Below are 27,463 nucleotides of genomic sequence, written 5' to 3'. Positions count from 1 at the left end.
TGAATTCAACAGTGTTTATTTATTTTAAAACTTTTCATTTTGTATTGGGATATACCTTTACCAAAGTTGTGATAGTTTCAGATGAACAGCTGAGGGGTTCAGCTGTACTTATATACATGTGTCCACTCTCCCCCAAACTCCCCTCCCATCCGAGCTGCCATATAACACTGCACAGAGTTCCGTGTGCTGTATAGAATGTCCTTGTTGGTTATACATTTTAAATATAGCTGTGTGTACATGTCCATCCCAAACTCCATAACTATTGCTTCCTCGTTCCCTAAGTCTGTGAGTCTCTCTGTTGTGTAAGTTCGTTTGTTTCATTTCTTTTTAGATTTCACATATAAGGGATGTCATACGATATTTTTCCTTCTCTGACTGACTTCACTCAGCATGGCGCTCTCTCTAGGTTCATCCATGTTGCTGCAAATGGTGTTATTTCCTTTGTTTAAGGGCTGAGTAACATTTCATTGTATATATGTAGCACATCTTCTAGATCCATTTCTCTGTCGATGGACATTCAGGTTGCTTCCATGTCTTGGCTATTGTAAACAGTACTGCAATGAACATGGGAGTGCGTGTATCCCTTCGGATCATTTTTTTCCTCTGGATATATGCCCAGGACTGGGATTGCAGGGTCATATGGTAGCTCTATTTTTAGTTTTTTAAGGAACTTCCATACTGTTCTCCATAATGGCTGTACCAATTTACATTCCCACCAACAGTGTATGAGGGTTCCCTTCTCTCCCCACCCTCTCCAGCATTTATTGTTTGTGGAGTTTTTTGATGAGAGCCATTCTGACCTGTGTGAAGTGATATCTCATTGTAGTTTTGATTTGTATTTCTCTAATAATTAGAGATGTTGAACATCTTTTCATGTGCCTCTTGGCCATCTGTATGTCTTCTTTGGAGAAATGTCTAATAAGTCTTCTGCCCGTTTTTTGATTGGGTTGTTTGTTTTGACACTGTTAAGCGTTATGAGCTGTTTGTAAATTTTGGAGACTAATCCCTTGTCAGTCACATCATTTGCAAATATTTTTTTCCCAGTCTGTGGGTTATCTTTTGGTTTTGTTTATTGTTTCCTTTGCTGTGCAAAAACTTTTGAGTTTAAGTAGGTCTCATTTGTTTATTTTTATATCTATTATTTTAGGAGATGGATCAAAAGAGATATTGCTGTGATTTATGTCAGAGAGTGTTCTGCCTATGTTTTCCTCTAGGAGTGTTATAGTGTCTGGTCACATTTAGGTCTTTAATCCATTTTGAGCTTATTTTTGTGTATGGTGCTAAAGAATGATGTAATTTCACTGTTTAACATGTAACTGGCCAGTTTTCCCAGCACCATTTAGAATTCAACAATATTTATTAAGCATCCATGTGTCAGATAGGGTGTATCAATGAGCAAAAACCATGGTACCTGACCCATACCATACCCCTATCATGGTGTGATCAGGGACATTGTCAAGGGCTTATGGGCATCATTGTATTTATATAACATTCACCTCTCAATGAAGATAGGAGATCCAGAGATTGACTTGCCCAAGGATACACAGCTAATAATTAGCACTACGAAGATCATACCCTTAAGCTCTTCTTTTTATTTTTTTACTGTGCTGTGTGGGATCTTAATTCCCTGACCAGGTATTGAACTTGTGTCCCTGCAGTGGAAACGTGGAGTCTTAATCACTGGACCACCAGGGAAGTCCCAAGTTGGATAAACTGTTAACCCCAATTTATACATGAACTGACTGGGGCCCAGAGACACAGTTGAGTAATCTAAATTATGTTTACAGTATATGGTAGAAGGAACTGTATCTCTCAGTTTCTTTGATGGTGCTTGTTCACTGTTCCATATTGCCTTTGAAAGTGAAATTCACTCAGTCATGTCTGACTCTTTGTGACCTCATGGTCTATACAGTCTGTGGAATTCTCCAGGCCAGAATACTGAAGTGGGTAGCCTTTTCCTTCTCCAGGGAATCTTCCCAACCCAGGGATTGAAACCAGACCTCCCGCATTGCAGGTGGATTCTTTATCAGCTGAGCCACCAGAGAAGGCCCATTGCCTTTACACCTACAAAACCAGATCTGTAACACCTACAAAACTAGATCTGTAATGCAATTTGTATACATTTCTAGTATTATAAAATACCATTTAATAGTTGAAATTGTGGAAATGGAATATAAGACTGTCTTCATTTGGTAGAATTAATGTATCATGAGTGCAGAATAGCCATGATTTAAAAAAAATGAATATTGAATAGTTATACTTGAACCTTTATTTTTAAGATAGGCTTAAGAATTTCCAAAATATACTGCTCACATTTAAATCAGGAATTATGTTATTATTGTTAACATTTCTAAAACAATTTTTGCTTTTCAAATTTGAAATACTATTCTAATTATTCACACTAGTTAGCTCATAAGGAAAAAAACCAGAGAAATCAAATGAGTAAGTTATTTAGGTGTCAGTAACATACTAAATTATTAGGATAGTTTAGAGCATTTAAGAATAATTGCAATATGAAGATTTCAGGTAATTCTCTTTAAGTGATTCATAATTTCCTTCTTCTTATTACTTCTGTTCCTTATACCCACAAGCTGAAAGTTAATAGAAAACAGGAACATGGTGTGTGTGTGTGTGTGTAGGCTCAGGATATTACATTTGTGTATCCAAGGACTGGTTATTTTATTCAGTTTATTTGGAATTCAAGAAAGCAGGAAACACATTTAACTCTTAAGTGTCATGGGAATAGGTCACATAACACAGTCAGAAACCTCTCATAACAAATTAAATATAGCCAGGTGTGAGGGAAAATAAATTCCATATGTTTAAAAATTATTGGAGCAGATAGAATTTCACTGGAAAATATAAGTGCAATTTGAAGGTCCTTTCATTAAAGTTTATTAAACTGTAATATGTCTGATGGCCATTGGTTGTCTGAAAACAGGGTGAAGTTACTATTGTGGGTATTCGTTCAATTTACCTTGTACAAACTAGACCTGTGACTTGACTTGCTCAAAATAAGCTTCCTTTATTTTATGAGTTAGAATATTTGCTGAGTCCTTATAAAATGTCTGGAGCCATACTGAATCTTTGGAAACCTCTTTATTCCTGAGAGATGGCAATGTGTCCAATCTAAGATGGCAAATGAACTCTTACTCCAGCTGAGGAAGAGCTTTTACAGTAAGCCTGCCCCTGCGTTAACTTGTAGTTAAGCATGTTCCATGCTAACCGCAAGCCTATGTATGAGGTTCTGCTATTGTCCTCTTTGGTCAGATGGAGAGATGGAGAGGTTGAACAATCCACCCAACTTTCCCCATCCTGTAAAGATTAGTATTTGAATTGAGATGTGCCTGGTTGCAAAGTATTTCTACTGAATCATGGTACCCTTCAATGGGGAGAATTACAAGGTAATGAAAAAAAAAAGACAGAAAACAGTGAGAAGAATGCCTGTATAGAGAGTTGAGCAAGGCTGTGAAGAGGTGGTAGAAGTGGAGATGTAGGAATAAAGTTATTCGGCTCCTCCTGGGTTGGTTCTCCTTGTTCTTGGACCTCAGCCATCCTTCATCCACTGCCACGCCTGACCTCTAGTCCTGAAGCTGTGTTCCCAGATGGCGCCCTCTGTCATTTCTCCATCATCAGGGTCCTGATCATTCATTTCATTCCTTCTGTTATGGTGCTGTTTCTAACAGCCTCATGCTCAGTCCTGGTGGACCTTGACCTCCCATTATTAGGGCAGCTGCCTTCTTATAGGTTACAAACAGTCACTTGATTTTAAGACATTGATAGATCTATAGTGACTCTCTAAGTCACTATGTTGAGAATAATTTTTTTCTCATTGGGAGGATTGATTGTTTGGTTGGTTGATTATGTCTGTGATTAGAGATGAAGGGAGAATGTAGGCAGGCATGTTATATATTTGCTCTTCTTGTACAGGATAGACAGAACTTGGCTATGCTTTCTGACCTATCCTCTGTGATTTATTCACTAAGTCATGTCCGACTCTTGAGATCCTATGGACTGTAGCCCACCAGGCTCCTCTGGTCATGGGATTTCCCAGGCAAGAATATTGGAGTTGGTTGCCATTTCCTTCTCCAGGGGGTCTTCCTGACCCAGGGATTAAATCTGGGTCTCCTGCATTGTAGGCAGACTCTTTACCCCTGAGCCACCAGGGAAGCCTGGATATTAGCTGATTAGGTGACTATCCTCTAGGGAATCTGACAAATAAAAATCCTGTATCTTAAATGCATAATGAGCAACCATGCACAAGCATTGTGTCTGCTCTTGGAGTTAGAGAAATGAATATACCATCCTCCTTGTTATACTAATTATCATTTTTAGACAGTTTTTGAAACATAGACTCTCTTTTGGTCATCTCAACAGGTGTGGTAGTTGGAATATGGTGAATATCATTATGCACGTGTACTCCAAATAAACTAATCTAATAGAAATTTCTGGCCAGGTGAGAGGAATACTGTGTCAGTTTGGGAGTGCTTTCAGAGGAGAACCCAAATCACAACGACTTAAACGAATTAGGGAAGTCCTCAAGAATGCAGTGAATATTGAGGCTGTCGTTTCTGCCATTCTCCTGGCCTTTCCCTCATGGTGGCAAGATGGCTGCCATGGCTTCAACCATCTAGTCAGGTGAAGGCAAGAGTAACAAGGGAAATGCGAAGGCACTTCCACCGGGAAAACAAACCCTTCTCGATAATCCCAGAAATTTTCTGTTCATGAAGGAGGAAACAGACAGAACAGGCTCCATCTTGAAAGCAGGACTCCATCTTGGGCCAGTTGTGGACTTTGAGCTATATGCCCAGTATCTGTGGAAATGACGTACCAACTGGAAAACCAGGCCCCCGGATGGAAGAGCCCCAGGGCTCATACCTAGACTCTCTGTTGCCTAAAAGAATACCCTAATTATCTGTGTAACCGAGTAGAATCATAAATTCTATTATGCTTATTGGGGTATGACCACAGGCCTATTGATAATTGTCCACTGTTAACTACCTAGGCCTAAGACATATGAATCATGGGTTAACTTTGATTCTATCTTTCTTTTCCTTTGTTCAGACTAGTTTCAGGGAATTTGGGGAGGTGGGTTTGGGCACATACACTTAGGGTATATAAGGTTTTCAGAAAAACTTGTCAGGGTGCTTGGCTAAAAGGAGACTCTGCCTTGGGCCCGCCAGTGTAATAAACTGCACTCCACTATCTGCATTGTCCTTCTGAGTGAGTCTGTTTCCCAGAACACGTGGCTACAACATTCACTCTGGCTGAAACTGTGTCACATGGTCACCTCTAGCTGCAAAGAAGGTTAGATAATATTTATTTGGCTATTCCCAATAAAACTGAGGTTATATTTACCATAGAAAAAGAAGAAAATATATTACATAGCCAGCTAGTAGCATCTGCCACAGATACATCTCCAAGGAAATAGATTGGTCATTTAGGGACTTGAGGTAGAAGTGGGAATGTATTACCATATAAAGAAACACACTTAAAACCTTGCTTTATAGTTGGCTATATCTATGTAGGGTGATTAGTCCCATTTGGTTTCTAGTTTCCAAAAGTACCAGGGTCCATGGCAGCTCTTTCCAACAGTTGTCTGCGGTTGCACATGTGTTTGAATATAGAAGTGTATTTCCATGCATTTTCTAAAATGCAATTTAACAGCCCAAAGATAATGAGAACCTTACATTGCAAATCATTTCTTTTTTACAGTATGTCTTTGGCACTAGCCGTAAAGTTAATGAATACTGTTGTTAGAACCATGCTCCAATATGGAATATTTCCATGTCACTGAAGTGCAAGAATGCCTTAAAACATAGCCCCTCGGGATATCAAGAAGTTTCCTGTTGATTTGCTTCCTGCTAAAGAAGGTATGTGATTCAGCAAGGTAAGAAATGAAAATCATTGGCTATAAACTTTTGGTACCAGGAACACATGTTGAAAACTGTCAGAGCTTAAATTCAGGAATTTAGGGTTTAGAAGACAATATACTTCTTATACTTGTTTCATTCTGAAAAAGATTGTAATAACTTTCTGGGGAGATAAAATTACATCTTTTTTGGTAATCCCTGGAAGAATGGAGGGTGAAGACCAAAGGAAAGAGAATAGAAAAGACAGTGACGTTTATTCATTGTTTGTGTGCCAGGAACTGTGCTTGGGGTCTTGAAGATTAAGAACAAGCCTACAAGCAAGTATTTATATTCCAATTCTAGAAATAGGTAACCTGAACTGTAGAGAGGTTGGATGAATTTCCCAGGATCGCATAGCTAGTGAGTTGAAAGAGCAGATCTTGCTTTTCCCCCACTCTACCCTGTAGAACTGGTGAAATATCCTGAAAAACACTACATCTAACTCTTAGTTTAAAAAATGTACTGAACACACCACCTACCAGTTCCCAACATTTCTTTCCCAGCTCTGACCTATTCCTACTTCATTTCATTTTCTTCTGCTTCAGTCTATATGCAGGTAATGAGAATGCCTCTAAATGCCATCTTTAGAGATGAAACTAACAGGAATGGGAAGAAGCCATGGCTAGAATCAAGTTTCTCCTGACCACCTCTCTTCTCTACCTTAATCCCAGTACAAGGGAACCAGTTCATAGACATATAACAATAGATTAGCTATTAGGGTCATAAGTGTTTGCAATGCAAATGTACAAAATACAATTTTATCAATAGAATAATATTAAGATGCTGTTAAATCTGAACAAGCCAGTTGCTTTTTTTTTAATGTGACATTCTGGGTTTATACTAATTTGTCCAGAGAAGGCAAAGAACTCCTGAAGGTGGCTAAGCAGACTGCTCAGGAGCTGAAAGAATGACCCCAATGGTAAATCTAAACAAATCTCAGTTACCTAGGACTTTCCATGGGGCTTCCCAAGTGGCACTAGTGGTAAAGAATTTGTCTACCAATGCAGGAGACATAAGAGCTATGGGTTTAAAAATGAAGGGAAGATCCCCTGGAGAAGGAAATGGCAACCCACTCCAGTATTCTTGCCTGGAGAATCCCATGGGCAGAGGAGCCTGGCAGGCTACAGTCCACGGGGTCGCACAGAAATTGGACATGAGTGAAATGACTTTCACATCTCAGCCCATGTTATGATCATACTGTGGGGATTTTCCAATCTAAGGTGAATTACTTGTGTATTGTAGATCACGAGTTCTTACACAGGGTATGCTCCTGACTCAGAAGGGGCCTCCTAAATATGAGCGTGTATGTTTTCAATTTATTGAATGTTATTAATATGGGCTACATTAAAGTGGATTGAACGGTGAATGAAGGTTTGGTTTTCTGCAGCTTCTTCCCCTCTCTGAGGGAGTTCCTCAGGCCAACCTGTTTGTAGGTAAGTTAGGGTTAAGGTTCACAATAGGGCCTTACAGGCCTCTGTTTTCTGTTTTTCATCCCATAATGTCAGAAGAATTGAAGTGAATGAGATTCCTCTTTGAAGCCAAGATGCTGGCTGATCATTGCTTCTTACCTCAAGCATTTGGTTGAAGTGCCATGGACTCAAAACTTGCACCCCTCAATTTGCCTCCTCTGGGTGTTCCACATAATGGTTGTGAGCGTGTTTAATTAATTTATCTTCTAGACAGCTGATATATCTATCCACCCATCATTTCATTTTCAAAGCAGGAATTGTCATTCCCTCTAGCTAATGGTAGTTTCAGCTGTTCCCTTTTGGTTACCCCTGGTTAACCCACCTGTGTAACAGGTAGACTGTTATAATAGGCACACATGGGCTGGATTTAGGTAGGCATGATTTTGTCAGACAATGAAATAGATATTTCCCTTATTCTAAGAAGTTTTACATGGTAGTGAGTCTGTGCTTTCTCCTCCTCTCTCACCCTCTGTACCACCTCCAACATACCTTAGCCCAGTTGTTTTACATTAAAGCTGAGGTTCAAGGCCAGCCTGGTGGATGTGTGGTCTCTGCTGTCCTACTGGGTCCCCTGTTCGGAAGGGCCCCCCACTCAGCTTAAGGCTCTGGGGTTGCTGTCTTGAAACTCTTCATAATTTTTTGACAAGGGGCTCTGCATTTTAATTTTGCACTAGGCCTCGCAAATTATGTAGCTGATCTTGCCTAGATTATCTGCTGTCTACTTGCCAAAAGCAAATGGTCGGAGAGAATGAGAATAGAAGGTTGGCAATTTAATAATCCCAGAGACCAAACACTGTGATCAGGTGCAGACACAAGGGACATGCTGAGAGTGAGTGGAGCAGGGGTGCAGGATGTGAAGTAGTTTCCCAACTTTCAAGTCACATTTTTGCATGAGGCTTAATTATAGTGTTTATAATGTGAATTCCTTGAGTAGAGAGAGGCTTGTAATCGTGTCATTTGAAAAAATGCTTTCCAAAGTCATACGCTGATGCTTTTTGAGTTCTTGGTTCTTTATTCCTGCTCCCCCATAAGCTCACATAATCACAGGTGTATGGCAAACCTGTTGTACAATGGCCCGAGTAACTGGAGATCTGCGTTCCCGACACCTGAGGGTGAAACTGCCTCTTCTTTCTCCCAAGCATCCTTCCCATCTGCCTACTTGCTGCACAACCAACATCCAGCTTACTATCAGGTGCCAGATTTTTATTTATTTGAAACTATAAACAGCAGGCTTGCTACTGCCATCTTTTGTGAAATATAGCCATGTCTAGTTTGGGATGCATAATTTTCAACAGCAGGCATATCTTCCTCCTTTCCTTAAGTCGTTATTACCTTTCCCTTGATTGTATGTTAAATTCCGTCACTTTGTATTTCCTGAATTTGTCCCCTGCTGGTCCATAGCTTGTTTCCATTACCTTACTTCAGTCCCTCAAAACTTCTCTCATGGGTAATCACTGTAACTGATCCTTAACTGGTGTCAAATTAGTCCCATATGAAACATACTCCTCACTGAAACCTATATACTATTGTTCACATGTATTATGTGCCATGTATTATTCTAGGCGCTGAGGATTCAAATGGAGGATTCCATAAGTCCAGAGAGAATCATTTATACAGACCAAAACTTGAATGGTGCTCTCTGAAAATATTTTTGAGCCAAGATTTTTGGAAAAGAGTGGTCCTGTATGCAAAGCAAGAAGTTTCAGGAAAAGTAAATATTATGTTCCTTCTTTAGTCATGAACAATCTCAGCAAATAATTTCTGAAGAACAATTCCTTCTTCATTAGTATCAGTGTGTTAGTTTTGTCAGACAAACCTGAATATCTTCTGGTTTGAGGGATTTCCAGAAAATCTCCCTTATTGGAGACTGGGTACATGTATATGTATGGCTGAGTCACTCCACTGTTCACCTAAAACCATCACAGCATTGTTAATTGGCTATTAGTGAAAGTGTTAGTTGCTCAGTCATATCCGACTCTTTGCAACCCCATGGATCATAACCCACCAGGCTCCTCTGTCCACGGGATTCTCCAGGCGAGAACACTGGAGTGGGTTGCCATTCCCTTCTCCAGGGAATCTTTCCAACCCAGGGATCGAATTCCAGTCTCCCGCATTGCAGGCAGATTCTTTACTGTCTGAGCTACCAAGGAAGCCTGATTAACTATCCTCCAATTCGAAATAATAAGTCAAAAAAAAAAAAAAAAAGAAAGAAAGAAAATCTGCCTTATTGAAGATCCTTCTTCTCCATGCTTATTTTCCTGCTCTTTGAATCAAATACACTTGTTGGTTTCCTCAACATGCCAACTCAGAGTTTTTTCTATTCAGTTCTTTATACTGATATAAACAGGTCTAATAAATACATTAACTTTTTTATATTATGGTAAAATATTTCATATAACACAATATTTATCATCCTAACCACTTTTAAGGGTACAGTTTGGTGGCATTAAATACATTCACGTTGGTGTGCAGCCATCACTACCAGCCGTGTCCAGAACTCTTTCCATCTTGCAAGACTGAAATGCCATACCCATCAGAAATAATTCCCTGTTCCCTCCCTTTCCCAGGCCTCTGGCAGCCAACCTTCCAGTTCCTGTCTATATAAATTCAACTACTTTAGCTACATCATGTAAAAATAATGGTATCATACAATATTTTCCCTTTCGTGACTGCTTATTTTACTTAGCCTAATGTCTTCAAGCTTCACCCATGTTATGGCATCTGTCAAAGTTTCCTTACTTTTAGAAGCCAAATAATATTCTATTGTAGGCATACAGCTACCATATTTTATTTATTCATTCATCTATAGATTAGACTCAGGTTGCTTTCACATTTTGACTGTTGTGAATAATGCTGGTATGAACATGGGCATTAAACTTTTTTGAGTTCTTATTTTCAATCCTGGGTATATATCCAGAAATGGAATTGCTGGATCAATGATGATTCTGTGTTTAACTCAGTAAGTCCATTGTAAAAGCTCATGGTTTGTATTTCCCTCAGTTTTTCATTCCCTGAACTCCATTTGTCATTCATAGTTCTAAGAGGGTATAGTGGTAATGCTGGGGGGTTTTGGGGAGGAAAAGAGCATAGAGATTAGGGAAGAAGACAGGGAGACAAATGTTTCCTCACCCACTCCCTATTTCAGGCCATGATGCCAGGGTGAGGGTTGTTGGGAAAGATAGATTAAAGGGAAAGTTGAAAGCAGAGGGAGATTTGCTTCATTTCTCATTTGGGATTCACCTCAAAGGATAGTCTCAACACCACTATAGGCAGCCTTATTAAAGTAAAACTGGTAGATGCACAAAGTAGCTAATGGCATTGATGGGTTGAATCTGAGCAAGAATGAGGTGCAATTTATAGATTTGGGCATCTGCTGGCCATATATCTGCTGGATAGACTTTGTGGACAAGACAGGGAGTGGCTAAGATGAGACAGCCTGCAGGATGGAGAAGAATGTACTACATGCTGAGGGTGGATCATGATGGCAAGGAGAAGAGAAGAGAACAGGTCAAGAAGAAAACAGACCTCAAATTCATCAGCTACAAATGCCAACATGACAATCTATTAATGACAACAGCAGGCAGAGAACACAATGACTGAAGGTGACAGAAAGGAGAAGGAATAGGGAATACTGCTAAGGATCGAATTATCTGAAAGAAACAATTATAAACAAAATTATCATTAGTGAAGAAGGTTAGGTGTCCTTACAGTCTCAGAGGATGGTGCATGAGGACGATCAGAGTGATTGTAAGAATATAGATTATTATACAGATGATCATGCTGATAAACCTATACCATGAAGATTTCCTCATTTTCAAATTAGCTATAAGACTGGAGAATTGAAGGAAAGTAAGTATGATAAACACATTCAATTATTATACCTGTTTTAGTATAACTTCATAATTCAATATTCTACTTTATTTGGGTGAGGAAAAACCATTCTCTGCCATTTATCTTCCTATTATGCATTCAGGTCTGAATTGGGCTGGTTGGATATGTAGGTCTCTTAGCAAGAAAGTGTTCATGGTTTAAATCTCTTCCATAGGACAGAGTATTTATTCATGTAGCAAATATTTCTTGGTCATCTGCTATATTTTAAGTACTCATAAAAAATACTGAAGTATCAGTTCAGTACAGTTGCCCAGTCATGTCTGACTCTGTGATCCCATGAACTGCAGCACGCCAGACCTTGCTGTCCCTCACTAACTCCCGGAGTTTACCCAAACCCATGTCCGTGGAGTCAGTGATGCCATCCAACCATCTTATCCTGTCGTCCCCTTCTCCTCCTGCCCTCAATCTTTCCCAGCATCAGGGTCTTTTCAAATGAATCATCTCTTCGCATCAGGTGGCCAAAGTATTGGAGTTTCAGCTTCAACATCAATCCTTCCAATGAACACCCAGGACTGATCCCCTTTAGGATGGACTGGTTGGATCTCCTTGCAGTCCAAGGGACTCTCAAGAGTCTTCTCTGACAGCACAGTTCAAAAGCATCAATTCTTTGGTGCTCAGCTTTTTTTATAGTCCAACTCTCACATCCATACATGACCACTGGAAAAACCATAGCCTTGACTAGATGAACCTTTGTTGACAAAGTGATGTCTCTGCTTTTTAATATGCTGTCTAGGGGGTCATAACTTTCCTTCCAAGAAGTAAGCGTCTTTTAATTTCATGGCTGCAGTCACCATCTGCAGTGATTTTGGAGCCCCCCAAAATAAAGTCAGCCACTGTTTCCACTGTTTCCCCATCTATTTGCCATGAAGTTATGGGACCAGATGCCATGATCTTAGTTTTCTGAATGTTGAGCTTTAAGCCAACTTTTTCACTCTCCTCTTTCACTTTCATCAAGAGGCCCTTTAGTTCTTCACTTTCTGCCATAAGGGTGGTGTCATCTGCACATCTGAGGTTATTGATATTTCTACCGGCAATCTTGATTCCAGCTTGTGCTTCCTCCAGCCCAGTGTTTCTCATGATGTACTCTGCATATAAGTTAAATAAGCAGGGTGACAATATACGGCCTTGATGAACTCCTTTTCCTATTTGGAACCAGTCTGTTGTATGTCATGTACTTAAAGGCCATTCCATTCTTTCTCCCTTTTGATAGTTTCCCAATATACCAGTCTCTTCTGCCTTACTTATGAATAATTAAAGTGGTACATCATGACTAAGAAAGAAGATAAGAATACGTCTAGCGCCCAGAGCTCATACCTGCAGAAAGGACCACCATGTAAGGTGATCCTTCCTAAGTGAGATTTCTTAGTTTTCAGAAAGTCATTTTGTTTTATCACTAACCCCAAGTAAGGAAACGTTTTCTGATATTTTTCCTTGGGTTTTGTATTTATAGTTAAGTCATAATCCTTGGGGTTTTGTATTTATAGTTAAAGTGTGGGGTGCATTCACATGTGTGTCAGTGGTGGGGAAGGGGTTGTGTGAGTATGTTTGGAACAGGCTAAGAGCTGTGACCTTAATTTAGCAGTGGAGGAGATTATTGAAGGAAATGGAATGTCTAGGAGAAAGAAGATATGTCTTGAAAATGTGGATCAAACTCATATTATAACTCTTGTGAACTATTAGACAGTCTATAGTTACCTTTCAGAAAAAAGGGTAAATCCATTTGGCAATCAATATAGTTCCTTCCCAGTTGCTTTAAATGTACCCAGGGATGTTCCTGGCTCTCCAGTGGTTAAGACTTCACCTTTCAGTGCAGGGGGTATGGGTTTCATCCCTGGTCGGAGATCCCTGGTCAGAGAATCAAGAGCCCATGTATCTCATGGCCAAAAGGCTAAAACATAAAACAGAAGCAACTTTGTAACAAATTCAATAAAGACTTAAAAAAAAAAATGGTCCATATAAAAAAAAATCTTTGAAAAGAAATGCACTCCAAAGGAGCTCTGACCATCATATCACTTGTACCCTGTCAAAATGATAGCTTCACTATTTACTTCAACTATACTTTCTACTACTCTAACACAGTATTGTACCAAGCATCCTCATATTAAGGTATTTCCATACCTATCTGATAATCTGTCTTAGAATAGATTTAAAGGTAAGGTTCCTCGATGGAGGTTGTGTGCATGCTTAGTCACAAGTAAATGAAAGTCACTTAGTCATGTCTGACTCTTTGCGACCCCATGGACTATACAGTCCAGTGGAATTCTCCAGGTCAGAATACTGGAGTGGGTAGCCTTTCCCTTCTCCAGGGGATCTTCCCAAACTAGGTCTCCTGCATTGCAGGCAGATTCTTTAGCAACTGAACTATCAGGGAAGCCCAGTCACTAAGTCGTGTCCACCTCTTTGCGACCCCATGGATTGTAGCCCACCAGGTACCCTCTGTCCATGGGATTTTCCAGGCAAGAATACTGGGGTAGGTTGCCATTTCCTTCTTCAGGGGATCTTCCCAACCCTGGGATCGAACTCATGCCTCCAGTGTCTCCTGCATTAGCATGTGGATTCTTTACCACTGAGCCACTTAGGAAACCCAGGTGAATTGCATTCATTTGAAAAAAATTGTCCTTCACTGTTGGACAAAACTATGCTCCCAGTTATGTGAGAAAAACCCATTTCCCACCACACACACCAGCCTATAAGATCGCTTAAAAAAAAATCTTTACTGGTTTTCATTTGCATTTCTTTAATCACTAAAGAAATTAATGTTTATATGTGTTTTATGGCTGCTGGTATTTTTATAAATTGCTTTTAAAAAATGTTGTTTTCCTCTTAGGTTTATAGTATCATCAAATAATAGCCTGCTGAATGCATTTTTAAAAAATCTATCAAATCTTTTTTAACCTTGTAATGGCCCTCTGAAACGGCAAAGATAAATTTTATTGCTTTTTATTAGAAAGATAGAGAAGCTGAGAGCCTGCTTTCTCATAAAAACAAGCTAATGGTGGGAACAATCACAGAATCTTAATCTCATTTACTCCTTTTTGCTTCCTGCTTTGTCCTGGTGCCTCTCAACCTAGTTGACTAGAGCCCCCTTTAACTAAAGCAGTAATTGAACATGAAGAGTATCCCATAAAACAAAGTAAGCTGACATGGGTGGCTTCAAATGAAAAGTAGCCCAGTTCCTAGAGATGGAGTTTATTGGGCAGTTGTGAAGCATCAAAAGGGACAGGAAACTTAAAAAGAGAAGGAAGAAACCAACTCCTCCAAATACATCTGATGAACTAGGCATCTCCTTGGTCTGGGTTAACACCTGCACTTTGTAATATCATATGTCAGGTAAAATTCCAAAGCCAAAGTAACAGAGTTGAAGGAGGCCTAAGTCATTATTTGTAACCGTGTCAAGCTGCAGTGGAAGAAACTATGCAAACAAGATGGGTTATTTAGAAAGCTTTTGAAGTCCTAATTTCTAAATAATATGAAATACCTGAGGTGTCCAAAGTTGTATATATATTTTGAAGAATTTGACACTTGCTTGGTGGAGGATGGTTCTAAACTGAACTGCATTCAGTCCCATTGAATAAATATATCTATGGTTGAAACTAAAAGGAGAAAGAGAAGCAAACTAGAGAGATCGATGGCTTTGTTTACATTAAATAATTCAGTATTTAATACTAAGTTCTGAAAAAAATTCCCATTTTCTAATTGTTCTTTAAAGATATCCTTATATTAAAATACAATAAATAGTCAGAGGAAGACCTTACTATATTTAAAGTAGTTTAAATTAAACTCAAAAGCTAAGCAATATTGTCACATTTTAGAATGACCATTTTATATATGTGCTAGTAATAAAGTAAGGAAATTTCCTTTGGGAAAAAGGGAATAATGCCAGAAATAATTGTTAAATATAAAGTGATTTCAGGAAAAGATTATTAACTCAGAATTGCCCAGCAGACATATATAAATACTGAGGAAGTCTGAATTCCATTGGGATTTTCATCACTTAGTCCATAGTGTTAGCAAAGAAATCTGAAATCTCCCTATTAGCCTTCAGAGTGGTGCTCAAAGGAAATGTAAACCAGATGAGGTCTGTTTCCTGAGACCCAGAGCCAAAGCTGCTGGTGAGGTCCCAGGCACAAGAGGAAAGGAGAACACACAGCTACACTGAGAGCTGCTGAACCTTGCCACGTCCTGACACAGAGAGAAATGAGTGTTATTTATTCTGGCGACCACTTGGCTGATAGAAGATATAAGGTCACCCAGTTGGTTTTGAAACTTAATTTACTGTCTTCTAGACTCACATTGTATTTATTTGAGAAGGAAGAGTAGCCAAAGGCTCTTATTTATTTTCCTGTGAACAAAGCTAGAAGAAGTTTAAGTGGATTTTTGAAGCATCTATTACCTGCTAAATGCACATTTCCCATTAGATTATGGGGTTGTGTTCCGGCCCCAAGTCATTTTGCTGGCAAGTCAGATTAGAGTGAAATTTATTACAGATGAAAGAAGGTGTCAATTTCCAGTGTGGTTGCTCCTCTGAAGTGCTTACAACGAGGAAGAAAAAAGGAGTATGTGACATGAAGGGACGAGATGATATTTGTAATATCGTGCTTAACAATGTGTCATTCTAAGATCATTAAAAAAAAACATTTCATTCATTGAGCCTTTACTGGGTATCTACTCCATGCCAGGCACTGCTTTCTATATGCTGGGGAGGAAAAGATGAGTAATGGAGACCAGCAAGTAGTTCTGCCAATCGAGTTGCAGAGCCTTAAAAAATAAGAAGTTACATTACCTGTTTGAACAGGATGAACTTGGAGAATTAATATAGTGAATATGTGACCAGCAGTTTCTTTGAAGAAGCAGGCTTGGGAAATGGAAGATGAACTTGTATTTCTGAGGGTTGAGTTTTATCCCCAGGAAAGAGAGGAAAGTCCTTTTGTGTTCCAAAGATTTAAACTCTACAGAAATTGGCAATACAATTTTAATTCTCACAGTAAAAGAAAACTGACAGGATGGATGGTGGTATAGTGGTGGGTGAATAAGGGGCTCCGGGGCTATCTCCCGTAACTGCAGAAACTGATGCCTGAGTGCAATGCCCCATTCTCTGTGCCTTAGATAGCTGAGGACAGGTATCTGTCTCAGCTAGAGGCAGACCCCACTCAGGAGTCTTTCTGGGTGCAGTCACTAAGTTGTTCAAATAGGGATGCCTAAACTACTGTCTGTGGGGGATGACAGGGTGGGGGGTGCAGGTCCTCATCCCTGCTGGTCTGGAGGAAGGAAGCCACAAGAGGACCTTACACCACTCAGGGGACAGTTGCTGGTCAAGGCAAGGGCTGGGCAAGCAAGGCTAACTTTAGGGCCTAAGCCATGGTGCAAGAACCCTGTGAGGCTCAGTTCATACTTGCAAGTCTTTACCCTACAAACAACCATCCCAGAAGACATAAGAAGAGAACAACAGGGCTTCCCTGGTGGTTCAGTGGTAAAGAATCCACCTGCCAATGCAGGAGACTTGGGTTCAATCCCAGATCTGGGAAGATCCTGCATGCTGCAGAGCAGCTAAGCCTGTGCACCACAGCTGTTGAGCCTGTGAACCAACTACAGCCCAAAGCCACAACTGCTGAAGACCACGTGCCCTAGAGCTCGTGCCCTGCAACTGGAGAGTAGTCCCTGCTCGCCACTAGAGAAAGCCCACACAGCAAAGAAGGCACAGCACAGCCAAATATAAACAAATAAATACTTAGAAAGAATAAAGAAGAGAGAACAACATAGTGACAGGACTCAGAAAGACTCCTCGTGGTGTCGACCTCTAGCTTAGACAGGTATCAGACATGTTACATGACAACGTCCACACTTACATGTCCATGTGAAAATATTATTTTTTAGCAGAGCGATTTATTCAGATTTTAGTGTAGCTGGATATGAAAACTAATTTTGATTGGGGTTGAAAGCTGCAGAGTCCCCGTATGATTTTGTTGGAATCTGATCCCATTGCCTTCTGTGACCTTCAAGTAAAAAGATTTGTCCCATGGTTGGGCAGGTTGTTGTGGCTAATTTTAGAGAGAGCCTCCCTGGTGTCATTTGGAGACTGTGTAGCAGAGACTTCTTGCAGAGTCATGTCACCTTCTACGCTACATACTTGCCAAAGAGGCAGCAGTGAAACTGGGTCACCTGCCTCTAGGAAGACCTGGTCACTTTGCTCAGGGAAGCTGTCTTCCGGTTAAATGAGAAACATACATAAGGGCAGTACAGGGTGGGACATAACTGGCCTAGGATGAAGGATTTCCACTCCATCAGCCTAAGCCAGCTTTGTTTTAATGCAGCCACAGCCTTTTCAGCTGATTCTGTTTTATGGATGCACAATAACCACGGTTGAAACTGAGGTTTAGTTGGCCATATTGTCACTTAACACATCAGTGCCTAAGCTGCTGAGTGTACATAAATAACGAGATCTGTGTTACTGCCTTATGTGGGGGCAGATCTGCTAGAATGAGAGCCTTACAGTACAACTGCATTCCAGGGAATCAAATGGACTACAGACCTTGAAACCATTTCCACTTCTCATTGTATTAAGATTAAGTGTAAAGTCTCCTGAGTTTACACACAAGATTTAAATTCTATTTTTAAAACCTGTGTGCATTTGTGTGTGAGAGAGGATGTGTATATGTCTATGAAGAGTACGTGACTTTGCTAGTTTTGGGGTGATGGGCAAGAAGAACTATTTGGTAGAGTCTCTTTGTTTAAAATAGTAGTAGGTAAGGACTATCTGGGGTCTTCCCTGGTGGTTCAGATGATAGAGAGTCTGCCTGCATTACAGGAGACCTGGGTTCAATCCCAGGGTCAGCAAGATCCCCTGGAGGGGGGAATGGCAACCTACTCCAGTATTCTTGCCTGGAGAATTCCATGGACAGAGGAGCCTGGGGGGCTACAGTCCATAGGATCACAAAGAGTCGGACATGACTGAATGACTTCACTTACTTTCTTTCACTTTCTTTGCAAGAAACAGTTCTGCTGTAGAACTTGTAACATTGAACATTTAATGAGTTATCAGCAAACACTAAAGATAAAAGAACTTTGATTGAATTTCCCAAGCTGTTTAAGATTCCTGTGTTCTGTAGACTGCAATGGATGTTTACACTTCTGTTAATAAAATTCTATCAAGCAGATGACAGGTACCAATTAAAAGCAATCACAAAGCATGCTTTTTCCATAATCCCTGAAGAAGAATCTTTAAATACTGGTTTGTAGAAGCATTAGCTGGCACAGAATATCTTCAGTCCTCAGCAACTTCTATAGCCTGTGGGATTTCCATCATGTCAATGCAAGAGAGTAGAGGAAATGTAAAATGATTTTTGGTGTTTGCTGAAGGGTGGAGAAACATCGGGTGTGATTCAAGCTGCTGAAATAGTAGATACTTGTCTTAGTTGCAAAAGTCTAGACTGTGGTAACAAATAGATCTCCACATTTAAAATGGCTTAGATCCAGTGAATTTTATCTTATTCACCTAAACTCATAGGATATGTTTCTGGTAAGAGGTTAGCTCTCATCTAGATAGAGTCATTAGGACCCAGGCATCTTTTATCTTAGGGCTTTACCTGTAGCATCCACCCTAAGAGTCACTTCTTAAAAAGGTTAGCCTGAAAATGGTGCCCATCATTTCTGCTCATATTCCATTGACTGGAATCCAGTCTCAGGAGCACACCTGACTCATGGGAAGCTGGGAAATATAACTGTGCTGAGAGTCTAGAAGTATAAGGAAATAGGAGCTTGATGAATAGCTAGGCATTTCCCTAGTATCTAAGTACATTTCCTGTAAGACAGTTTCTTTTGGAGAAGGACGTTTGGAAAGAGCTTGCCCGTGATTCTGCTTTGGGATTGTTGTGTGTGAGGGTTGAATCAGATGGATGGTTCAAGAAAAGGAAGTAATGACAACCACTGCAAGTTTCCTGCAAAGATCTTAGTTCAGGTGCTCTCCTGCTGGCCCACCAAGCCTTTTTCATGGGCATGAAAACTGAGAACTAAGCTGCACTTCTGCTAGAGGCAGTTTACCTGTACTTTCAGCAGATCTATTTTGTTTGACAGTGTATTTGAAGAACATATTTAATCAAAATTTACTTTGAAATTAAACAATTTAATTAAATATCCATTACTCTTTATTGAATGATTAAATTATTTAGTTTTTATTTAAAATAATTGTGAACAGATGTATTTATTATATATGTGTACACATGTAATGTGTATATTAATATATATTATATATACACATATATTTGTAATATATGAAGAGATTAAATTACTGTGACTACACACACATTATACTGTATATAACATATATTTTATGTAGTTCAATGAGGTATAGAATAAAGTAAGGTCATAAATACCCTTCACAACTTACTTCAGTCAAATATTTGATAGATTATCCTACTTTTAAAGTCTTGGAAGATGTTTAAATCTACTTTGGAAAGTCATCCTAATGTTCAACAACATACATGTTTTGATAATTTTCTTTCAGTATGTGGGTCCTCTTTTAATGAGAGTTACACCCACATTTCTCTGAGTTCAGGAGGCATTTGCATGAGACCATTTGTATCAACTGGTTTGTCTGTGAAAGGGCCCCAGCTAAGAAAGTTCTGTGTGGCCATGTGGTTGGGTGGGAACAGTGAGGACGATGAATAGGAGAGCTGACTCCTTGCCTGGCTCTCAGAACCACTGTCGGGGCTCCCTCCAGCAGGGCAGAACACTGAAGACGCTGTGTTCCAAAGGCACGCCGGAGCTATGGAGCCGTAGGTGGAAGAGCCTTCTGTCCTCTCTGCCTCCCTACCAGGATGTGGTAATGAAACATCCAGGCTGTGCCGTACTTCAGGGATGCTTTGAGGCTTGATGGCTCTGGCAGCCCTGGGAGAAAGCATCCTTGGCCCAGATGTCTGTTTTATTTATTTTTAAATTTTATTGATTTTACTGTGTTGTGTTAGTTTCAGATGTGCAGTAAAATGAATCAGCTATACATAGACATACATCCACTCATTTTTAGATTCTTTTCCTTCACATGCCATTACAGAGTATCAGATAGAGTTCCCTGCCCTATACAGTAGGTCCTTATTAGTTATCTATTTTATATATAATAATGTGTATGTGCTTACTCAGTCATGTCCAACTTTTGTGGTTGCATGGATTGTAGCCTGCCAGGCTCCTCTGTCCATGGAATTTTCAAGGCAACAATACTGGACCCAGGTTGCCCTTTCCTACTCAGGGGATCTTCCCAACCCAGGGAACCCACATCTTCTACATCTCCTGCATTGGTAGGCAGACCCTTTACCACCAGCACCACCTGGGAAACCCACTGGTGTGAATATGTCAGTCCCAATCTCCCAGTTTATCCCTTCTCCCTTACCGCCTCATGACCATAAATTTGTTTTCTACATCCATGACTATTTATGTTTTGTAAGTAAGTTCATTTGTACCCCTCTTTTGGATTCCAGAAGTCTGTTTTAAAATGTCCCTGGAGTTTTGTTTTTATTCATGTATGGTGAGACCAACAGGTTAGGAGTTGATTGCCACTGAAAAGATAGGTTGTTACTCACAGCTCCTAAGAGAAGGGAGTATACTACACAACACAGGGTTACATGTGGAAGCACCAGGGTTAGTCAGAGGCAGAAAGGAGAAAGGGGAAAAGGAGGTACAGTGGAAGCTATTATTTGGTTTTCACAGAAAAGGACGGGTGAGGTCAGATAAACATCTGAGCAGGATTGGGACTGGATGTTCTGAATAATTTTGCTGGCATGTGGGCTGTAAGGGTAGCCTCTAGTTGTCCAGTATCAGACTCTGGGGTGATTAGGGGAAGGGGGATAGTGCACTCAATATGCCAGCAAACGTAAAACTCAGCAGTGGCCACAGGACTGGAAACAGTCAGTTTTCATTCCAATCCCAAAGAAGGGCAATGCCAAAGAATGTTCAAACTACTGCACAATTGCATTTATTTCACATTAGCAAGGTAATGCTCAAAATCCTTTAAGCTAGGCTTCAGTAGTACATGAACCAAGAACTTCCAGATGTTTAAGCTGGGTTTAGAAAAGGCAGAGGAACCAGAGATCAAACTGACAACATCCGTTGCAGCATAGAAAAAGCAAGGGAATTCCAGAAAAACATCTGCTTCATTGACTATGCTAAAGCCTTTGACTGTGTGGATCACAGAAAACTGTGGAAAATTCTTAAGGAGACGGGAATACTAGACCACCTTACCTGCCTCCTGAGAAACCTGTATGCAGGTCAAAAAGCAACAGTCCAGGACTATAGGAGTCTGATAAAAGGAGGTGTGTTTGGACATGGATTCTGTATTTGTTGGTTTGCATATAAAAGGTGTTCCCACTGGTAAGTTGTCTGCTCTCTCTGAAAGTGAAAGTGAAAGTTAGTCACACATCACTCTTTGTGATTCCATGGATTGTAACCTGCCCTGCTCCTCTGTCCATGGAATTCTTCAGGCAAGAGTACTGGGGTGGGTTGCCATTTTCTTCTCCAGGGGATCTTCCCAACCCAAGGATCGAGCCCAGATCTCCTGCATTGCAGCAGATTCTTTACTACCAGGGAAGCCCTAACTCTCTCTAGGGAATAGCTAACTCTGGGAAGGGCAGTCTCTTCTAGTTCCACAAAGTCCCAAGGTGTCCAAACATCATAAAAATATAGAAAATAAAAAATATGATTAATGCAACATCCAGGTTCTCATGGAAGGCATCTGTGGCCCTGAGGAGATGCTGCTTCAACTATATTTAGAGGCAGTGAATGTAATTATGAGTCTTCCCAAGAGAGTCCCAGAACTGGATATGCAATGCTTTGACTAGTTATAGGAAGTTTTATGTTGAGAGGAGGCATTCTCTTATAATATCTGAGTTATCACTCAGTGTGATTCCTTTGGTACAGGCAGGCTCAAGAGGCCTATTTATACAGGTGACCAACATCCTTCCTGCAATTATTTGACTATTTTCTCTCTGGATATAGACTTAATGGAGATGGAGAACTAGTTGCTAACATTTATTTTAGCATTTTGTACATCTGTAGACTGATTTGTGCCTTAAACAGCTCTTTTTCAGGATGCTTAATCTTAACTTGCTTAGTCTTTTCTCTTGAGCCTTGTTTTCTTGAACTTTATAAAAATGTTATTGTTTCCCCTATTTACAGGGTAGTAAACATAATGTTAAGGGCTGATAATGAAACTGCATTCTAGGAGCGGCTGCTCTGGGAAGCCTATAGAGTTATTATGTGGAGTGAATTCAGCCTAGCCTCCATATTTCTTGTAAAATATACCTTACAGTGTCCTGTAGGCCTTCCCTGGAGGCTCAGTGGTAAAGAATCCACCTGCAGTGCAGAAGATGCAGGAGACGTGGGTTTGATCCCTGGGTCGGGAAGATTCCCTGGAGGAGGGCACGACAACACACTCCAGTATTCTTGCCTGGAGAATCCCATGGACAGAGGAGCCTGGCTGGCTACAGTCCACGTGATTTACAAAGAGTCAGACATGGCTGAAGTGACGGAGCGTGCACGCGCGCGCGTGCACACACACACACACACACACACACACACACACACACGAGCATCCTGTAGTTATCGGGGAAATGAGCACTAGTTTCTGGGTAAAACTGGGTGTTACTATGATCTTTTAAATGAACTTGCTGGGAGTGAGGGGAGGAAGAGCTGGACTTTGAGAGTCAAACTGGAGCCTGTTATAAATTCCAGCGCTGAGGGGCCCAGGAAGGGCTTCTTCCGGGCTGTGGGGAGAATCCAAGCTCCTCTTATAGAACACAGATGCTCTATTGGAAGGAAGCAATTCAGATTAGAAGCTGGGCAGCATCCAGGGTCATGAACTTAGAGTTTAAAATATCTGTCTTTGACCCCAGCAGCCAGCTAAGATTTCCTGCTGACCCTAGAAATTCAAAGGATTCTTAAGTTGGCATAGAAATCTGCCTCCTCCTCACACTCCAGATGTCTGACTAAGAGTTTCCAGGCTTGGAAACAGGTAGCAAACGTTCTGTGGTTTTGCTGTTGTTAATAAAGGGCTGAGGTCAGCACCCTGAATAATAGAAATGGCCAAACTCTACCTCCGAATAATACAACTTGAAAGGAACAAATATGAATTCACTGTTAGATAAATGATGACAGTAAAGAAGGATTAAAAAAGTAAGAGCAGCTGTGTTATTGTTAAAGGGAAGAGGCAGCTGGAATCCATAGGATCCCAGTCTGGTCAGTGGCCCAGTAGACTAAATTTTTAAAACTGTTCAGTGTTAAATGTTAGGAAGTCCAAAACCCACAGACCAGCTCTAGTGGAGGAAGACATTCATTTTCTTGCAATGAAAATACTTTCAACAAAATGTGAGGGTTCAAACTTGGAGACTATTTTTAAGAAAAAGTATCTGTTAAAGAATAATTTTGTAAAGGGTATAGTCATGACTCATACAAATATGAAATAAACATATGCCAATGATTTTATTTAACTCATTAATTGAAGAATTCAATAAAATGTGACAAGCAGTTTGAAAGAAAATTCAGAGAACCACATAATATATATACACATCTGTGTGCATGCTCAGTGTTGTCTGACTCTTTCCAACCCTTTGGATTGTAGCCTGCCAGGCTCCTCTCTCCATGGGATTTTTAGGCAAGAATACTGGAGTGGGTTGCCATTCCCTCCTCCAGGGGATCTTCCTGACCCAGGGATCAAACCCAAATCTCCAGCATTGCAGGCAGATTCTTTATTCACTGAACCCTTGGGGAAGCCCATATATATGCATACATAAATATAAATAAGAAATATACGCACACACACATAAATAAGGAATACTGAATATGAATCTACAAATAAATGCTAAAGGGAGAGAGTGAAGGATGGGGAAGGAAATCAATTGTTGTTCCACCTGGGCAGAAATAATTTGTATGTCTATGGACAAGAATCATCTGCACAGCTATTTATTTTCTGTAAATAACAGAATTCTAAAATATCTCAAAAACAATGGAAGTTACAAACCCCAAGGATTCAGAAAAATCAAGAATTGGATGAGGCCTAGTTTTCCATGGAAGATATCTAATAATCTTGATGGTCTGTTTCAAAGTTCTTCACAGTTTCTCTTGAAAATAATGCAGAAATATTACTGCAAGTCTTTTTAGTGTCAGGCTAGAGGAGTGGTTCTCAAATATGGTCCCTGAACCAGCAACAGAAGCATCACCTGAAAGCTGTTAGAAATGCCAGTTCTAAGGGGCCTCCCCAGACCTACTGAGTCAGAAACCGTGTGGGTGGGGGTCTAGCCATCTGGCTTAACACCCTCTGAGTGATTCTGATGCATTCTCAAGTTTCTGAAGTGCTGGTAGATGATCTAACTTTGCCCACCTTATTACTGATTAGAATTCAAGGTCCATAAGTTAGATATTACCTTGTAGAAGATTGAAAAATTGCAAATGACTTTTCTTAGGCAAATGATTTCTGTCTTGTAGACAAAATAACCACAAAGTCTATGATTTCTGCATCTTTCTCTAGTAATCCTATTCTTTCTTTCTTTCCTTGCCTCTATGTCACAGTTTCCTCTATCTTTCAACTAGCTTTATTATCCTGCTGGTTTTCTTATTAATGAAGTAAATACATTTTTGACAATTGCTCCCTCAGATTGTTTGAGAAGCATGTCCTAGCTTCATGAAAGTTTTAGTTTGAAATAATGCAGTACAAATAGTTTGACTTTTTAAAGTGAATGCAATGCAGTTGAGACAATTAAAGGGGTTCAGTCAGCATGTGGGACTGGACCTGTGAGAACTTTTTTTGGACAGTATTATTATATATCATAAGTCAGGCCTTATGTTAAGCTTTTTGGAAAAATATGAGTTTTGTGAACGTTATCCAGCTCTTCCCATGGTTTATCTCTGGATGGGTTTTCACACTGCTCATTTCTTTCTTCCTTACACTACTTCCTACCCCTCTGCCTTGTCACCATGCCACCAAACACCAACTTCTGCTTCGTCTCCTTAGAGATCTATGCCAGTCTTTATACCTACCAGTTGAGAATGTCAGTGATACAAATGTATTAGGAACTAGAGAGAAAAAGCAAGTTGAATTTTTCTCACTAAATGGTAAAATAAAAAGTAGATGTTAGTGGTTTTAAGTTATGGCCTACTTGGAGTTTTACGTAAATACCCAAAGGATGCTTATAAGTTTTAACCTGCCTTTGTGGGTAGCTTGGTGGAAAAAAAAAATTAAGACAGAAGGAGGTTCTAAGAAGACTTTGTTAACTTTTGCAAAATGCTTAGGGTAAATACACACTATATTTAAGGCAGCTTTCCAGGCTGGGAGAATGCATCTGGGAACTTGAAGGAACTCTTCTGCTATCCTTTCAAGAGGAAAGGACTTTCTACTAAATTATAGAAATTTTCTATTTTCTCAGATGAAATTGGTCATTGAGGGGTTCAGCAGAAAGCTGTAGACATATTTAAAGGGTAGAAGATTCAGACTACTGTGGAAGGTTTTAAAGATGAGATCAGACTGAAAAGAACACAGAATTCGAGGGTCATCTCTACAAATGTCTTTTTTTTTTTTTTTTGGTGGCTGCAGTGTGCAACTTATAGGATCCCTAACCAGGGATTGAACTTGGACCCTCTGCAGTGAAAATGCCTAGTCCTAACCACTGGTCTGCCAGGGAATTCCCTACAAAGGTCTTTAAAAATGTTTGCATTACAAATGGAATTCCCAACTCCATTGTAATGACAACCAAAAAATGATGGAAACCCAATTACCCAACTACAGTAGTGAAGGTTGCAAAATTTCTTTGGATTCACCTGCATTTATCTCATACTTTGTCTCCATAGGCCCTCTGCTCTGGTTCCATGTTTCTCACATCTATAGACTCACTAAACAAAGTGTTACCTGTATGCAATTTTGTTTGGCCTGCATGCGGTTTAAAACAATTAAATTTCAAGTATCTTTAAATCCGTATTTTCTTGACTTACCTGACATGTGAGTTTGTCATTCTCTCCTAGCCAGTGGTGATTGCCTTTTCTGTTGAGATTTTCTTAAATATAGGTTCATAGTATCCTTTTTATACTAAATATAAGAAAAGTGTTCATTAAGTAAATGTGGAGACATAATTAAACTCTTTCAAAAGGAAAAAGAGAGAAAATGTGCCAGAGACCTTATAAAAACCATAGATTTGAAATAGACAAAGAGGTCATGCAGTCCTCTGCAAACTTGAACCTTCCCAGGAACGTGAAATTATCTTGTATAATAATTCCCACATACATAACCCAAGGCTCTGGCAGATTAACTTGATTTACTCTATGCGATATCTGCCCTGGTGATAATAACACAGGCAGCATGACTCACTGCACTGAATCCTTTCATCTCTGCGAACCATCCTATAATGTAAACCAGAGTGGTTACTCCACTTCCCTCCGTCTCTGTGAGACCATAACAGGCTATGTAAACAAGGAAAAGGCCCCCTTAGTGCATAATTCTCAACTGTAATGAACTTCAAAGACATTTGTGGTATTCCATTCACAAGTATTCCTAATTTGCGGCAGATGCACATATACAAAATGATTCAGCCAGCTATAAGTGTTATTTCTGTTGTGAAGATTTTGTGCTCTAGTACTGTTCTCTTCCTTCCCCCAGATGAAATAGGTTTAGAGAAGGCATCTTGGAGGTAGGGAGAGTGTTTGGCGGCAGTCTTCAGGCTGGCAGGCTTGCTTTGTGTGTGGCCTTGGGGAAAGTCTGCTTTGAATGAGAAAACTGACTGTGGATTTCCATCACCCTAAAGAAAGAATGCTCAAGGAAAACCATCTGCATAAAAATTCCTTTGCATGGAAATCAGAAGGGGAAGAATTTTCAGAGATGCCCCATAGGATGTCTTTTGTCTCTTAAAATGCATTAATGGTAACTGCATCTCTGTGCAGAGTGATCTCAGTGTTCCTCTACAACACCCACAAGTTACAGAGTACAGTATTTTCTTTCTTTATATTGCCGTTGTTCAGTTGCTCAGTCCTGCCTCATTCTTTCTGACCCCATGGACTGCAGCACACCAGGCTTCCCTGTCCTTCACCATCTCCTGGAGCTTGCTCAAACCCATGTCTGTTGAATCGGTGATGCCATCCAACCATCTTGTCCTGTCACCCTTCTCCTCCTGCCTTCAATCTTTCCTAGCATCAGGATCTTTTCTAGTGAGTCAGCTCTTTGTAGCA

The sequence above is a fragment of the Cervus canadensis genome, chromosome 15 (genome assembly GCF_019320065.1).
Source record: "Cervus canadensis isolate Bull #8, Minnesota chromosome 15, ASM1932006v1, whole genome shotgun sequence".
Taxonomy (NCBI): Eukaryota; Metazoa; Chordata; class Mammalia; order Artiodactyla; family Cervidae; genus Cervus; species Cervus canadensis.
The sequence above is the reverse complement of the archived record's forward strand: the minus strand, read 5'-3'. Positions refer to the sequence as shown.